The following is a 17105-nucleotide window of genomic DNA, read 5'->3' as shown; positions in this document are numbered from 1 at the left end:
TAAACCTGTAGAAATAAAAAGGCTATGGTGTAAACAATAATATTGATAGCCACATACATAATATACCATAAATTCTGAATAATATACAAATATAAATAAAATATAAATTCCAATATAGTCAGTATTTAATATTATAAATATTATAATATACTTAGTGTTTAAACTGAATGACTAAACAAAGCACATGCATCTAAACACAGAAATGCAACAATTTCACACATATATATATATTTAATATAAATTAGGTTTAATTCAGTGAACATTTTATGCTCTATGGGAAAATTGAAAGTTATTTGAATGGATATTAACTGTTTTAGCAGTTCCCGCATGAACATTTTTGTTTACATTTTATTAAAAAATTTAGTTCTTCTTAGTTATGTGAACAGTTCTGTACATTGGAGTGTTGCATTATGTTAAATGCAACATTTTAGTGTAGTGTGATAGTGTTTTGTGTTTTTAACAGGATTATTTTAATATCACAAATAGGATATTATTATTTAATTTATTAACATACACAGTTAAACAAGTCACCAGAATGCCTTGTGTAATACTTGTAAAATCATCACTGTTTTTTATGGTAAATGTCTGGAAACCACAAGTTTTATTTTTACTGCAACATTTTACAGTGTATTTACTTAATACACATTACCAGGTCATGCTATTCCATAAACCAAAAACTTGTTTTCATCATTTTTGGTCTCACTTATATTATGTCTTTAACTATGTATTAGCAAACAATATAACATCAACACAATGTTATATTTTATTTATTTTTATTTAGTATTTTATATGTCACAATAACATATATTATTTTAGTACATATAGTTAAAGACACCTAATATAAAGTGTGACCTAATTTTTCATCAAAGTGCTGGTTTTCTCCACCTCTGAAATAACGTGACTTATTTTCAACCCCTCCGTTCCAACCACTTGTCATATATGCAAAGAAAATATGATCAATAAGTCATGACAACATATGTTTTTACATTATTAAAACAATTAAAGCAACATTTTTATGTTATATGAGTTTTGATTAAATGTTTTCAGTCAGTTTTACTTGAAAAAAAAATGTTCAAGTAAATGACGGAAGTATAATTGGTTGTGTGTGTGTCTGTGAGTGAGTGAGTGAGTCAGTGAGTGAGTGAGTCAGTGAGAGTGTGTGAGTGAGTGAGTGTGTGTGTGTGTGTGAGTGAGTGTGTGTGTGAGTGAGTGAGTGAGTGAGTGAGTGAGTAAGTGTGTTTGTGTGCGTGTGTGTGTTCTTGTTTAACCTACATCGAGAGGATCCCCACAAAGATAGTAAAATGTGAATATTTTTACACTGTGGGACCTTTGGTCAGGCCCTACAAGGAAAACAGCTCATAAATCATATGAAGTGATGTTTTGTAAAAATGCAGAGAGTTTTGTGTGATGGGCAGGTTTAGGGGTCGGGTTAGTGTGTGTGTGTGTGTGTGTGTGGGATGGGTAGGTTTAGGGGTCAGGTTAGTGTGTGTGTGTGTGTGTGTGTGTGTGTGTGTGTGTGTGTGTGTGTGTGTGTGTGTGTGTGTGTGTGTGTGTGTGTGTGTGTAGGTTTAGGGGTAGAATTAGTGTAAGGGAAAGGAATATACAGTTTGTACAGTATAAAAACTATTATGTCTATGGAAAGTCCCCATAAAACATGGAAACCCAACGTGTGTGTGTGTGTGTGTGTGTGTGTGTGTGTGTGTGATGGGTAGGTTTTAGGGGTCGGGTTAGTGTGTGTGTGTGTGTGTGTGTGTGTGGGATGGGTAGGTTTAGGGGTCGGGTTAGTGTGTGTGTGTGTGTGTGTGATGGGTAGGTTTAGGGGTCGGGTTAGTGTGTGTGTGTGTGTGTGTGTGTATGTGGGATGGGTAGGTTTAGGGGTCGGGTTAGTGTGTGTGTGTGTGTGTGTGTGTGTGTGTGTGTGATGGGTAGGTTTAGGGGTCGGGTTAGTGTGTGTGTGTGTGTGTGTGTGTGTGTGTGTGTGTGTGTGTGTATGTGGGATGGGTAGGTTTAGGGGTCAGGTTAGTGTGTGTGTAGGTTTAGGGGTAGAGTTAGTGTAAGGAGAGAGAATATACAGTTTGTACAGTATAAAAACTATTATGTCTATGGAAAGTCCCCATAAAATATGGAAACCCAACATGTGTGTGTGTGTGTGTGTGTGTGTGTGTGTTACCTCAGTGTTAATGTAAACACGCCTGCTTTGGAAAGCCAGATGCAGACGTCTGTAGAATTACAGTTTTTATCTCGAGCGCTCCCGAACAGAACAACATTTTGTGTAAAGTTCATTCATCACACAGCCGCATATTTTTGAAAAGGGTAAAAGCACTATACGGGTCTGTCAGTGTAGCTCAAAGGCTAGCGTCTATAGATTACACCCATCCCCCTGCCACATCTAAAACGGATAATTACATATTTGTGGCGAAGGCTGACTGCTGAAAAAAAATCAATACAGCTTTTTTTTTTCTTCTTTGGGATGACACTTCATTAGGGAAGAGAAATCTGAGTCTGAGAGAAACGTTCTGCAATTAAACGCTCCTCCACTGCAGTGGTATTATCCGACGCTTTATCCCGACACGAGCAGCGCTGGAGCAGGGAACGCCAGGCATTGATTATCTACTTTAATGTGCACACTGTTGCAAATCATTATGGAGAGAAGCAATAGTTAGTTAGCCTTTCTAATGAAGCGCTAATTGCACTAAGTAGGTTAAGATGTTTATCAAACAGCACTGAGCTGAGATCACAGCAAAAATACACTTCAACAAGCTTTACACAGATAGTTCAGAGACACACACACACACACACACACACACACTGGGGGCTGGTGTTCCTTCAATTTGATGTGTTTTGTGTCAGAGATAGAATTGTTTTTAAAAAGATTTCTCTGAAAACTGAACATTTACATTTTAGTTAAGACTATTTTTCCCTGCTGTTCTTTTTAACTTTATTCATCGAAGAATCCTGAAACAAGTATCACGGTTTCCACAGAAATATTAAGCTGCACAACTGTTTTCAACACTGATAATAATCATAAATGTTTCTTGAGCATCAAATCATCATATTAGAATGATTTCTGAAGGATCATGTGACACTGAAGACTGGAGTAATGATGCTGAAAATTCAGCTTTGATCACAGGAATAAATTACATTTTACTATTTTTCTGTAATTAATCGCACCTAACATTAAAGATTTTAATATATATATATATTTTATATTGTAATCATTTTTCAAAAAAAAAAAAAAAATTCTGTCTTTTTTACCCATGTAAACAAGATTTCCAGATAGGTCTAACAGGTAGGATATTGAATTTGAAGTTATCAAACACTTCACAGTCTTCACTGCATAAATTATGAATTAAATATAGATTAATCCTTATTAAAGCTACAAAAGTTATTTAGTCAAGAGGAGTGAGTGATTTTCTCTTTGTCTTTTGTTCTTTGATTATCCTTAATGACAGACAGCACAGGTTTATTAGGCTGCCGTCACTTTAAGATCTGCCGCAGATCTGATTCACATTTTCTCACAACTCTTTAACTCATTTAAGACCGTGTTTGCGAGAATACTCAGAAAAAAAAATGCATTTTGGCATAAGCATTTACATGAATAAGAGCGTGGTCATATAATGTAACACGAGCCAAAGGATGATGGGAAAAATATTGAATCCATCCACTTTTGAACTGTAGTTTTTTTCTAAGGTTTTTGAAGTGGTTTTTAGGGTGTTGTAGATCCAAATCAAAAGAGCCGTCTGTCTTTTCTGTCTGTCTTTCACAGATCTGATTGCTTATGAAAGTATTTCCTCACCTGCATGTCCAAAAGATACCGGACGAAACATACGTCAATACATGCACACCTGTGACTGCAAATCAATCAATTTAATTCTGTATTATTGTGAAACATACTAATACATTTATTAGCCACTCGTGTTACAATGCGTTACATCTTAGCTTTGCGCCAGAACTCCAACCCCTTAACTGCACTCTAAAAGATGCTGGGTTGTTTCAACCCAACTTTGGGTCAAATATGGACAAACCCAAACGTTGGGTTAAAATGCAATTTAAAATTTAACCCATCTGGCTGGGTTTGTCCATATTTGACACAAAGTTGGGTTGAAACAACCCAGCATTTTTTTCCAGTGTGTGATAAAATCCTCATAATCAGAGTGTTCGATGATCTCTTCATCGCGCATGCAAATCTGAATCCTCAACATCCTGACCTTGTGTTTGACCTCTACAGTAATGTGACCCAGCGACTAGCAAACATTACGACTGGTGTCTACATTTATCTGTTGAAGCGTCTCCTCGAGCGGTAATAGACTCTCTCCCTCCTTGGCATGTCAGAAAATCTCCTGGCTTTACACCGGCATCAGGGGAGGAAGCCAAGCCCTGTTAGCTGTCATTGTACATAAAAGGATTAATGTCATCTTCTAAGAGCTGGAAGAAGCCGTCTCGCTCTTATTTATTCTGCTCTGTTCTCATTCCACCGGCTCTGTGGAAGAAGGAGACTAATGTCGGGTCTAATTTGTAGCCTTTTAAATTCCTGCCTGAGATTCTTTACATATCTCTGGAGCTCAGAGTTCCTCTTCTTTCCTCTCCGATCCTTTGCTCCTTCTGGGAATCCCTTAAACCCACCAATTTAAGATGTGTAGCAGACTGGAGATTTACATGAGTTTGTACTTGAATGGCTCCAAGAGCAGAGACTGAATTTTTGTCCACTAAACACTCACACTATAATTACCAGCTCCCGATTCGCAGCTAAAACCCGGCCTATCCACTTACCTACAATCAAATCAGGGAGAGAGAGAAGGAGAGAAGGAGAGGGAGGAAATACTTATTCCTCAGCGCTGGTTTGGAGCCCTCCTCGCGCGGGATGTATAATTGGCTGGGTGTTTTCCGTTGGCTGCTAATAAGGAGCTTACTTTGGTTCCCTCTAGACTTGACCTACCACATTTTTTGTTTTATGAATTTTACAAGGGGATTTTAATAGACGCTTTAGGCTATGCAAAGTGCAGGGTGAGAGCGGGGCATAATGCGGCAGGCCAGACTGAGAGGCTTCTTATCATTGAGGACGGGTCTCATAACTTTCATTAAGGACTAGCGCCGGACACGGGCGGCGATGTGAGGGTGTGTTAACCCAACTAACTCTAATTGTTTAGCGGTGTGTTGTCTGCAGGTTTGGCCCTTATTATCAGCCAACATGTGTTGCAGTCCTGCTGATTCTTGACCCAATCGTTCTTAATGATACATGCACTCAAAAAAAAATGAATTCATTACCTTTACTTAATTTAATTGAGGAAAGTTTTAATTCAGTTGGGTCAACACAATTTAGCTGGTTTAGGTCAAATTAATTTACTCTTGTATGTTTAACTTTATTACATTAGTCAAACTAAACGTTTTTATGTTGGTCCAACTTAATTTACTGAGACTTAATTTTCTTTCGTTCAAACAAACAGTTTAGTTCGTCATTGTGCTCAATGTATATAATGAACAAATAAGAAAAGACTGGTGTCAGTACTAGTGATGGGAAGTCCGGCGCGGTTCTTTTCTGCAAACCGGAGAGTTCTTTTCTTTCTTTCGGACAGTTTGTTTCAATGAACCGGTTAAAAAAAAACATTCACTAGTTGTTTTACGTCCTCGCGTAATGACGTCAATGCTATCGCCCTGGCGGATTGAAATACATTCAAACACATTCAAATAAAGTCATTTATAATCATAACTTCAGTTAAATAATAATAACCATCGTCATCATCATCATCTTGGATAAGTTTTGTAAATGCACCCATTACAGGCACTGATGTGAAAACGCGGATGTTTTACACGTCTTAAAGATATAAAGTGAAAGTCTGAATTGGTTCGACCGGTTCACTAAAAAGAACCGGTTCAAAAGGATGATTCGTTCATGAACCGGACATAGTCAGTACTGGTATTAGCCCTCTATGGCATGTGCTGCGTTTAACTCCACTTTTAGACATACACTCGAGAACTTCCCTCAGGAGAATCCCCACCGCCATTTTGAAGTGCGTTCAACTTCGTCAAGTGAGCAAGGGAAGTTTATTTGGACAGACCCTCGACCCCTCGATTTTGACCAGGGGAACAAGTCTACTCAACATGTACACTTCAGGCAGATCCATAGACCATAATGCACCATGGTTGTGACGTCACAGTGGATCACGCTTAATTTACCCCCACCCCAAATATAATATAATATATAAAATATAGTAATATATTTTTATAATTAATATTTGTATGTATTTTTTATTTTATATTTTAACAGCCCAAGCATACATACAAGCCTATGGAATGGTGCGCAAAACATTTCATAAGGAAAAAAACTATAAAGATGGAAGCTAGTGAGAGAAGGTCATGAAAATTGGCATTAAAGGGGTGGCTGATCATGATTTCACTTTTCTAACTTTAGTTAGTCTGTAATGTTGCAGTTTGAGCATAAACAACATCTGCAAAGTTACAACGCTCAAAGTTCAAAGCAAAGGGAGATTTTTGCTTTTAAAGAAATTGCTTTTTAAGGTCTACAACAAACGGCTGGTAGAGACTACACAACATTCCTCCTGGATTAGTGACATCACCAACCCTAAAATTTACATAAACCCCGCCCCCGGAACACGATTTATAGATTATCATGACAGAATATGCTAATCAATGACTAGAAGATAACTACACATATAAGCTACATAAATACATCAACTAACCATTCAGAAATGTTTTCTACATGTTGTCACGTATTGAGTCTCTCCATCTTTCTGACTTCGGTTTGAACATAAAAGGCTAAAAGTTTTTGAAATTCTCAGTGCATGTCTGTGTGAGGTAAAAGAACACAGGAGCTGTTGAAGCTCCGCCCCCTGTGCCGGGAGCAGCAGCTCATTTGCATTTAAAGGGACAGACATAAAAAACAGTGTGTTTTTGCTCACCTTCAAAAAGTGACAACTTAAACATGCTATATAAAAATATCTGTGGGGTATTTTGAGCTAAAACTTCACATACACACTCTGGGGACATCAGAGATTTATTTTATATCTTGTGAAAAGGGCATTATACCACTCCTTTAAACTTGGCCATGGTGTGGCCTCAGGTCTACTACCTCACTACCTCACACCACCCCTTTAATAATATACAGTATATATATATATATATATATATATATATATATATATATATATATATATATATATATATATATATATAGATTATATATATATAGATATATAGATATAGATATATATATATGTAAGGAATAATTGACGACAGGCCGTTGAATTATTAGAAAAATAATGCACACCCGAGGTGGTAATGCGGTCACGACGCGAAGCGGAGTGGCCGTTCACCTCGGGTGTGCATTATTTTTCTAATAATTCAACGGCCTGAAGTCAATTATTCCGCTTATACTACAGTTACCACACCTCGAAACATTGTTCCGATTATGTATTTCAAGACGTTTGTAAAGTTTTTGTCATTAAAACGCTCTTGTATGTAGGACTAATTTCTTACGCATCTAACCAATGCCTCCGTTGCTAATTCCAAAACGTCATTTTAGAGTTAGTAACGGAGGTTTGAGCCACTGATAGCAGACTAATGCTGGACACACGGCTAGCTGACACATTCTCTGACTGTTTTCATCGCAGCAGCAGATTTTAAACACCGCCTTTGAACACAGACTTAACGCGCTGAACGCGCGTTTGGTTATTATCAGTCATAAGTATCAAATTGCATTCATAACCGGCCTTAAAGTGTGTCCCCGGCTTTATGCAGTTATTAGAGACAGATGTTGCAATAATGAGACAGAAAAGCATGTGCGTCAGTATTATTAGCCTATTTATTTATTAATTTAATTCGTTTTAATTAATTCGTTCAGGTTTTTTTTTTTTTTTTTTTTTCATTGACAGATGACAGTAGACTATAGCCAAATAAATGAAACACAAAGCCCTTTTAACAAGTGGGCCTATAAATAATTATTTATTTGTTATATTATCTGCAATAATAATCCATATGCAGGACTATCCATTTATTTAGCCTATATTCAGTTTAATTTTCTATTGATTATAATATAGACAGGACTATATACTTTATTTATTAAAATTAAACTGCATGTTTCTATTGATTGTGAAGCTAGACATTGAAAATTGCAGATCAAGCGCATGGGGCTAAATGCTTTTTGTTATGAATTGTATCCTATTTTCCGTTATTACCGTTAACTACGCGAAGTGATATGGAGCTGTAATGCGGTCAAGACCTGCCTGGAACTACTTTAGCCGTGCGTTTCCCTGAAAATAATGCACACCTTAGAACGTTCCTCAACCAATCAGATTCAAGCATTCAACGGCCCTGTAGTATAAATATATATATATATATATATATATATATATATATATATATATATATATATAGATATATAGATATAGATATATAGATATAGATATATATATAGATATAGATATAAATAAATATATATATATAAATATATTAAAGGGGTCCAAGAGTATTATGAAAATAATACATTATATACTTGAGTGCGAACTTAATGCTATGTTTTCAGACACTTAATTTCGTTAATTGCAATTAAATTAAAATGTATTATAATGTGGTTAAAGTGGTTATGCTTAAAGTACTGTTGAATGTACTGACAAACCTTTATGGTAAAGTAAAATATACTTTATGTCATTTCTATTGAAACTTTTATGTAATGGATTATATTTGCAATAATGAAGTTTTAATGAATCTTAAATGTATTAACTTTAAATGTAATATTGAATAACTCACTACAGTTAAAATCATTATCAAGTACTTTACATATGTTTTAGTATGTTAGTCAACACATCAAAATAAGTGTACTTCTGTAAAGCACGAGAAAATATTATTTAAAATGAACTCTAAAGTAAAACTTAATTTGACATTATTACAAAGTGCACTTAAGTGTGTTAAGAAACACTGCAATGAAAGTGTGCTCTCTTCAAGTGGCCTTTTGTTTAATTGATATTGTATTAACTGCATGTACAGTTTTAAAAATATACAGTTAGGATTTGAAGTGCATTCAATATACAATTAAGCACACTTCCTTTTCACAAGGGAAATATTGGATTAAATTGTATATTATATTAAGATTAAATGTGTATAGATAGGTATTGAATATAACATTTTATTTACAGCATAATCAACATTTCTTCTGACTCATCTACAATCTTGGATTCCCCCCTCCAAGTGCATTCTGGGATTGCTTTATTCACAAAGAATACATGCAACGCTGCCTTACAGTCTTAGGAGACAGTGTAATGTTGCTGACAAACTTTTGAAACAGCCCGAAGTAGTCAACATACTATAACATTTAGGAACAAAGCTAATATTTAATGTTTTTTCAATCATATTTGTGGAGTCTGATTTCACTGATTATGAAACAGTACATTTATGGATATAATTGGAAATGGAATGAAATGAAATAAGATCATCCTCTATCATATTTTGTTGGCTGAATGGCTTTATCCAAGAAGTGTTGTCTCTCTGAAGCACAGATCTGTCCCTTACCTTCAGTCTCTAATTGGGTGGTTCCAGTACACTAGACTATGAGATGTAAATTTCAATGTCCACACACACTCTCTCTCTCTCCCTTTTTTCCCTCTCTCTCTCACTCTCATCCACCCCAGTGCTCATTTGAGGTGTAGAATGACAGAGTCTCTTATACAGGGTCGCTCGAATGAGACGAATAAAAAATTTAAACACGTCCGCTGACCCGTGTCCGGCCCACTCTGTCTATTCAATCATTAAAATATTTCCAGCTACCACTACTCATTCTGCTCAGCATTATGGGATAACTTCGTCGTGATTTTAGCACTGACACACTCTTACAGCCCTTTTAGCATCAGACCCATTTTCCCCATAATTTCTTACAAAAGAGGAAGTGGGACTCGTTTGCAGTGGGGGTTTTCAGGACGTTAAAGAGAGTCGCTTGTACATGGTGAAGCGCAGATTCTGGTCTACCCAAGCAGATTATCTGGAGACTTCATCCAAACCCCAACGTGACCTAGGAAAATCATTAATTATCATAATCACAGCTCAATCGGCCATAAAGAACCGTGGTCTCTTAATTATCTCAATTGTTTCTTGTAAATGGAGATTTTGTCATCATTCACTCACCTTTATCTCATTCCAAACACATAAGGCTTTGGTTTACCTTAAAAACACAAATTAAGATATTAATAAAACATAAGAGGTTTCTGTCCCTCCACTGGAAATTCCAGGTAACCAAAACTTTTAAGAAGGTCATAAACGTGTTGTAAAGTGAATCGAATTGTTTAACCCTCAATTGGTCCTTGGGGTCTATATGACCCCAAGCGACTTTTCTTTAATAAAAAAAAATGGTTCCCTTCATCTCAGTGGAATAAAATTTGGTGACTTTTCCTACATTATCTATCTATACACACAGAAAAAAACTGGGCTTGATTCGGTCGTTCTAAAGGTATGTAAAAAAAAAAGTCACAAATCTGTCCCTTGGGGTCAATATGACCCCACATTGAAATGAATGGGAAAATCAAAGAAAAAATGTTTTTTATTTTTCATTTGTCAAAAAAAATATATAAATCCAGAATAAATCTGAAAATTTCAATACCACAATGAAGTCCTGGTACTAGAGCACAAATTAAATGTGGAACAAACATGACCACTTGCACACACACATGTTCGCGCACACAAACACACACACAGGTCTGACTCCAAAAGAAAGCATTTTTATAGAAATTGACAAATAAAATCAATAATTCCAGCATAAATCTGAAAATTCTCACACATAAATGAAGGCCTGGTACTAGAGCACTAATGCAATGTGGAATGAACATTATCACACACACATATGCGCCCACACAGACACAGACACAAATACACACATAGACAGAGAAAGGGTGTGACTGCAATAGAGAGCATTTTTACTGAAATTGTGAAATAAAATCAATAATTTCTGCATAAATCTAAAAAATTTCACACATAAATGAAGGTATGGTATGAGAGCACAAATGCAACGTGGAAAGAACATGACTACACACAGATCAAATACACACAGAGAGACAACAATAAAGATATTATTGCAAATTTATATAGCATTATTGCAATAATAAGACACTTCAAAAGACCTCAAACAACAACAAAAAAAAATTCTAAACTTTTTAAAATACATTAAATCAGTATTTTGTCAATGTTTAAATATGTAATTCATAAAAAAGCTATTATAAGAGCATTAATTCACATCCAGAAAAATGAATGGATCTCTATGGGGCCTCTGCTGGAAGTATATGGTAATTACACTTTGTGGCTAAAACTATATTAGCTACAAAAAAACATCTAACCAGCAGATGGCAGAATTATGCATCTAACACCTAGATCAATATCCAGAAACAACTCATAGTTAAATTTGATCATCATTAATGTGTTTTTTTCATAAAAAAACTATATTTCATATGTATGCTAATGGTGTAGTTGAGGAATTTTGCAGTAAATAGGTAAAAAAGTACTTCATATCCCCCAAAACACAGCATTAATGAATAGATGAGAAGTAAACAAAAAAAAACATATATTATTTGTATAATTAAAAATGTATATTTTTTGTCCAATTTCTCTATCAATTGTTGGGGTCATATAGACCCCAAAGACCAGATTTGTAAACCGGAAACGAAGACCTTATGAGGGTTAATTCAAGTCTTGTGAAGAGACACGATCACCTTATATGATGAACAGAGTAAATTTAAGCTTCACATCTAAACAGGGATCGACATTCGACACACATGCATTGAGAATGTCACATATGGTAAACATGGAAGCTCAAACATGCGTGATGCACGAGGACCAATGATGCACTCTATGTATTGGTTTATATATGAATAAAACTTAAACTGAATCTGTTCATCGTGTAGGCCCTGTTTACACCTGGTGTTAAGATGTGTTTTTGTCGATCCAATCACAAGTGGAGAACCGTGTAAACAGAGTCTAAAAATGTTGAGCTCGTCCACTTTCAGCCACTTCCAGAGACAGTCGAAAATGCATTTGCGTAGTCGCTCATGTGGTCGGATGTGTTCAAACAGCCCCTAAAAAATACTCTCCGCCTACGAAATATGAAAATGTTCAAGCCACTGGTCATCAGTAAACGTACAAAGCACAATGTTCTTCCAGCAGTCCTGACTTCTAGTGCAAACCCACAGTGTTCAGTGGGGTCTTGTGGCTATTATTGGTGAATAGAAAGCAGCTGTTCTCCTAATTTTTTTTCTGTTGTCTCATTTTGCAAGCATATGAAGGTTGTGTGAGCTGATTTGGTCCATTGCATTGAAATATATGAAAAAGCACATACAAATAAGGCCCTGTTTACACCAGGTATTAAAATGCGTTTTGGTCGTTCGGATCACAAGTAGACGAGGGAGACACATTCCCGTTCACACCTGGTGTTTTAATCCGTCTCTTTTGTCCACTTTCAAACACTTCTGTCCTGATTTCTTCAAGGGGAGGGTCTATGGGAGGGTAAATGAATGGTTTTTTTTTTCAGATCTTTCCATCTAATGGACAAAATAAGCTTGCACAATCTATCCATAAGACGAACACTGAGCGCTGTGAGTGCGTGTTAAAAATCAGGAATGGTTAGAGAAATGAACATTGTCAATTGTGCTTGATACATTTTTCATCTTCAAACCAAACTTGGGTCTTCAGCCGACAAAGTTCCCGTCTGGCTAGAGCTCTTCCCATAATATTACTCAGTAGATCAGTAGGTGTTTTGTGGCTGTTTGAACACATTCGATCACATGAGTGTTTACACTACGAAAGCAAAAATGTGTTTTTGACTACCTCTGGCAGTGGTTGAAAGTGGACAAGCTCAAAACGTTTAGTTGTTTTGCTCATAACTGAAGATTTTGGCTACATGCTCTGAGTTCTGCTGTGAGGTAAAAGTCATCTCCCATACCCTGGAAATGAACTTAACTATTTCTTAGAATTAGTAAATAATTAATACTAAGCGTTCACTGGATTATCACTGGTATTAATTCTGCTACATCCAGTTAATTATATTAACTGATACAAATATTTATAATTAATAATAACGAGTTCATATTTCCCTTGTTACCCTTTATATGATGAATGGAGGGACAGAAATCTCCCAGATTTCATCATAAAGATCTTCATTTGTGTTCTGAAGATGAACGAAAGTCTTACAGGTTTGGAACGACACGAAGGCGAGTAAATAATGACAGAATTTTTGAATTTTTGGGTGAACTATCCCTATGTCAACTATATAACTATGTCAACAGGGCCATAAAGCGATCGTATCTCTTCACAAGACTCACTTGATCACATTCTGCTTGAAAATATCTTAATTTGTGTTTCAAAGAGGGTGTGTAAATAATGACAGAATTTCTCATACTTTTCGGATGTTTCTCCTGAACAAGTCTCAATAATGTCTCAAACTGTGCTCAAACTTTAAAACTCAAGACCAAATTAGCCTTCTTTTGTGTTTATTTTTTTCAAATTGAGGATCCTCTGAGACCAAATTCAGTTTCAAAGAGCAACCTCTGAGCAATAAAGCGTTCCCCCCCCCCCGGGCTCTATCTGTATCGTTCTGCTCTCCGACTGAACTAAACCATGAGTTACTTCATCACAAAGCTAACACAGCATGGAACCCTAAAACCTCCACATTTGTTGTCTTTTTTCCTTTTGTATCCATCCCTCACTCTCCTCTTACTGCCGGGTAATTCTCCTATCCGCCGAAGGGAAACAAAGCAACACTTAAAGGGGTGCAGTGTGCGGGGGTGTCAGGTTGTCAGTAATTTGACAGCTATGGTAACTACCCTGTAATCCGGCGGCCTGGAGCCCGGCTCTCGTCTTGACACTCGGCCCGATGAGTGACAGCTCAGCCCGCCCGCTATAGTGACATCCGCTCTATTAAAGCAGACGAGTCCACAGCCCTGAGCCCGTGCCCGAGATCAAGCCTTCCTCATCCTCCTCTTCCTCATCCTCCTCTTCTTCTGCCAGACGGGGTCAGAACTCTGCCATCATATCATAACCAGATAGTGATGATGCTGCTGGTCTGTGAAGGTCCATGATTGCTCTGCCTGACAGACCGAGAGCGATTACGTCTGAATATTTCACGTTCTCTCTCCTCTCTTCCTCCTCTTTTTGTGTGTCCTTCTCGCATCTTCTCTTCTTTTCTCTCCATCTGTCTCAGTTTCTCTGACTGAAACAGCACAGAAAGTCTCTTGGTCCCAGACGCCAGTCAAACCCGGATCCACAGCACCCTTCCATTTCAACACACACTCGTCCAAAACGGACTGAGCCGTGGCAGAAAAGAGAGAGATGGAGAGCCGTGGGCCAGGAAGGAATGAGATAAAGAAAGTTTTGCTTTGCTTCACCTTAAATGTTTACTTAAAAGGTCATGTGGCCTTTTGGAAATGAAACGATCTTTAAACACACTTTTGCTTTCATTTGTGTATTTACAGTGGATACACAAGAGAATTTGTGTAATTCGTTCACCCTGAACAGTCATAAACAAATGTCATGTGATAGATAGGAAATAACATTTGAAATATTTTTACAATAACTGTTAAGACTAGTGTCAAAGCTTGAGTTTGAGTAATATTTTCACATTTGTGATTGGAAGTAACACCCAGTAACACTTTTAACCCTCTGTTATTTACTCATTTCATTGCATGTCTCTTCATCGACACTCTTGTATCTTTGTTAAACTAGATTTTGATCAAACTTTTATTAGGGCCATTTTTTGGTTTTGGTGAAAATGATCCTACAAATATACATGATCATTTCCATACAACATAACTTGATATGATATACCCTTCATCACAGTTTTAAAAATAATTTTTAATAAAAATGAATTCATATTTTTCAACAAAATAAAAAATCTAGGACTGGAACAAATTATTTCCTATAGGCCTGTCACAATCATTCAGATTTTGTGCTGTTATTAATTGTCATACAAATAATTACCATTAACAGTTTAATTATGTTACTTGGAATTATAAAAAATCTAAATAGGTTCATAAGTTTTACTTAAATGCTATGAAAAAAAATTGTAATATTCATCAAATTAATTATAATAATATAAAATAATATCCATTATTTGGGTGGCAGTATGTGTTTGAAGTTTAAACTCCACAATTATTGTGGTTATTACATTTTTTTGTGATTGGATTGAAAAACTACAATCGGATGATTAATCAATAATCGAGACAGGCTTAGTAAATCAATGAAATACACCTAAAAGGAATACATTTTTTTTTAAAAAAGATAGTGATAAAATGTTTTCAAGACAGTGTTGACGTGATCTATGAAAAATTAAAAAGCAGATTTTTTTTTGTTATCAACCCCTGAGACATTGAAGTTCCAGAACGTAAAGAAACACAAATACGTGGACTGATTCATAAAGACGTAACAGTTTTAAAATAGTGCTCATCTGTAATAGACTAATACAAAACCGTGTCATCTGCTTTGCTACATAGTTTAGCACAGGCAGATATACATGGCTGATTTCAGAGGTCTGATTTCACAGCTATTAGAGAGTCACTTTGTTTTGTTTTTGACTTTGGGGTAATAATTTGCCCTGGCAGGCCGTGTTGTTGTTAGGAGCTTCATTAGAATACACATCCAGCACACCGAGCAAATGAGCAGCCCGATCGGTGTTTGTGTAGGGAAAAGCCCCAAAGCCAGCCAAAGGAGTAATGACACTCTCAGCAGCCTACATAATGGAACAAGTTTACATAAATTAGCTTCCAGTGCTGTTACGCTAGCAGACAGCAGAGAGGCTACTGGAGTTGTGTGTGTGTTTGAGCCTAATTAAAAGCACTGGAGACTCTATTATTTGAATAAATCTCCTTTTTTTCTCTCGCAATTTTCGTCTCTTATTTTGCGAGTTTTAGCTCTGGTTATCCGGCGGATCTGACCTGCTTCGCCGCAATTAACACCAGACAAACTTTTCTCTTGGCAAACTTTGATGCTTTGCGACATCTCAGATTTTTTGATGCGGTTGAGAGGCGTTTTTTATGTATTTGGTGAGGAGATTATAATGGTGCGTGGAGCATGGCGGATGACTGTGAAAAGCTGATTTCCTCTTGAGTGCTTTAAGAACACGGTAAATCCCTTCAGTGAGTTCAGAGCCGCCATCTTATTTCTGGAATGATAAGTCATCTGCTCTTCTCTTCTCTGTTTCTTCTTATCCTTCTTTGTGTCTTCTCTGTCTCATGTCTTCTCGTTTTTTTGTCTCGCTCAATCACATCTAGTCTTCTTGTACAGTATTTTCTCTTCCCGCCTTTTTCATATTTGCTCTTCTTGTCTCATCTCCTCTTAATTATTTTCTCATGTCTTCTCATATTGTTTTGTCTAGTCTCTCCTCTTTTATTTTCTCTTCAAATCTTGTCTCATCTTTTATATTTTCTTTCTTGTCTTGTCTCATCTCATCTCTTCTCATCTTGTCTCCTATCTTGTATTTTCTAGTCTTCTAGTCTTATTTAGTCTATTCTCATCTTGTCTCCTCTCCGCTTATATTTTTTTATAGTTTTGTCAAGTTTAGTCTCTTCTCATCTTGTCTCCTCTCCTCTTTTCTCATCTTGTCTCATTTGCATCTCATTTCTTCTCGTTTTGTCTAGTCTCTTGTTGTCTCATCTAGTCTCTTTTCGCGTCCTCTCCTCGTATATTATCTTATATTTCCTTCTTTTTGTCCCGTCTAACCTCCTCTCCTCTCATGTTGTCTCTTCTAGTCTTGACTCTTCTCATATTTGCTCTTTTTGTCTCATCTAGCCTCCTCTGATCTTATGTTGTCTCTTCTTGTCTTGTCTTCTCCTCTCCTGTCTACTCTTTTCTCATCTTGTCATGTCTCGTCTCGTCTCTTCTTTTCTCATATTTGCTCTTTTTGTCTCATCTCCGCTTCTCCTGGACTGTCTACTCTGTTCTCATCATGTCTCTTCTCGTCTCTTCTCTTCTCATCCTCTACTGACTATGTTCTCATCTCGTCTCGTCTCTTCACATATTTGCTCTTTTTGTCTCATCTTCGCTCCTCTCCTGTCATCTAATCTCATCATGTCTCGTCTCTTCTCATTCTTTACTGACTACTCTGTTCTCATTTCGTCTCTTAT

At 36.5% G+C, this 17105-nt stretch overlaps 1 long non-coding RNA gene across 1 annotated transcript in view; it reads left to right on the top strand.

Annotated features, from left to right (window-relative positions):
* LOC307164075 overlaps window positions 1-14465 on the top strand; it is a 92808-nt gene extending 78343 nt beyond the window's left edge. The window contains exon 3 of the long non-coding RNA XR_013822206.1: window positions 14189-14465. This is a non-coding gene — a long non-coding RNA (uncharacterized lncRNA). The remainder of the gene's footprint in view (window positions 1-14188) is intronic.
* The last annotated feature ends 2640 nt before the right edge of the window (window positions 14466-17105 follow it).

The sequence above is a fragment of the Squalius cephalus genome (assembly GCF_949319135.1).
Source record: "Squalius cephalus genome assembly, chromosome: 9".
NCBI lineage: Eukaryota > Metazoa > Chordata > Actinopteri > Cypriniformes > Leuciscidae > Squalius > Squalius cephalus.
This window is presented reverse-complemented; position numbering and strand designations above follow the sequence as displayed.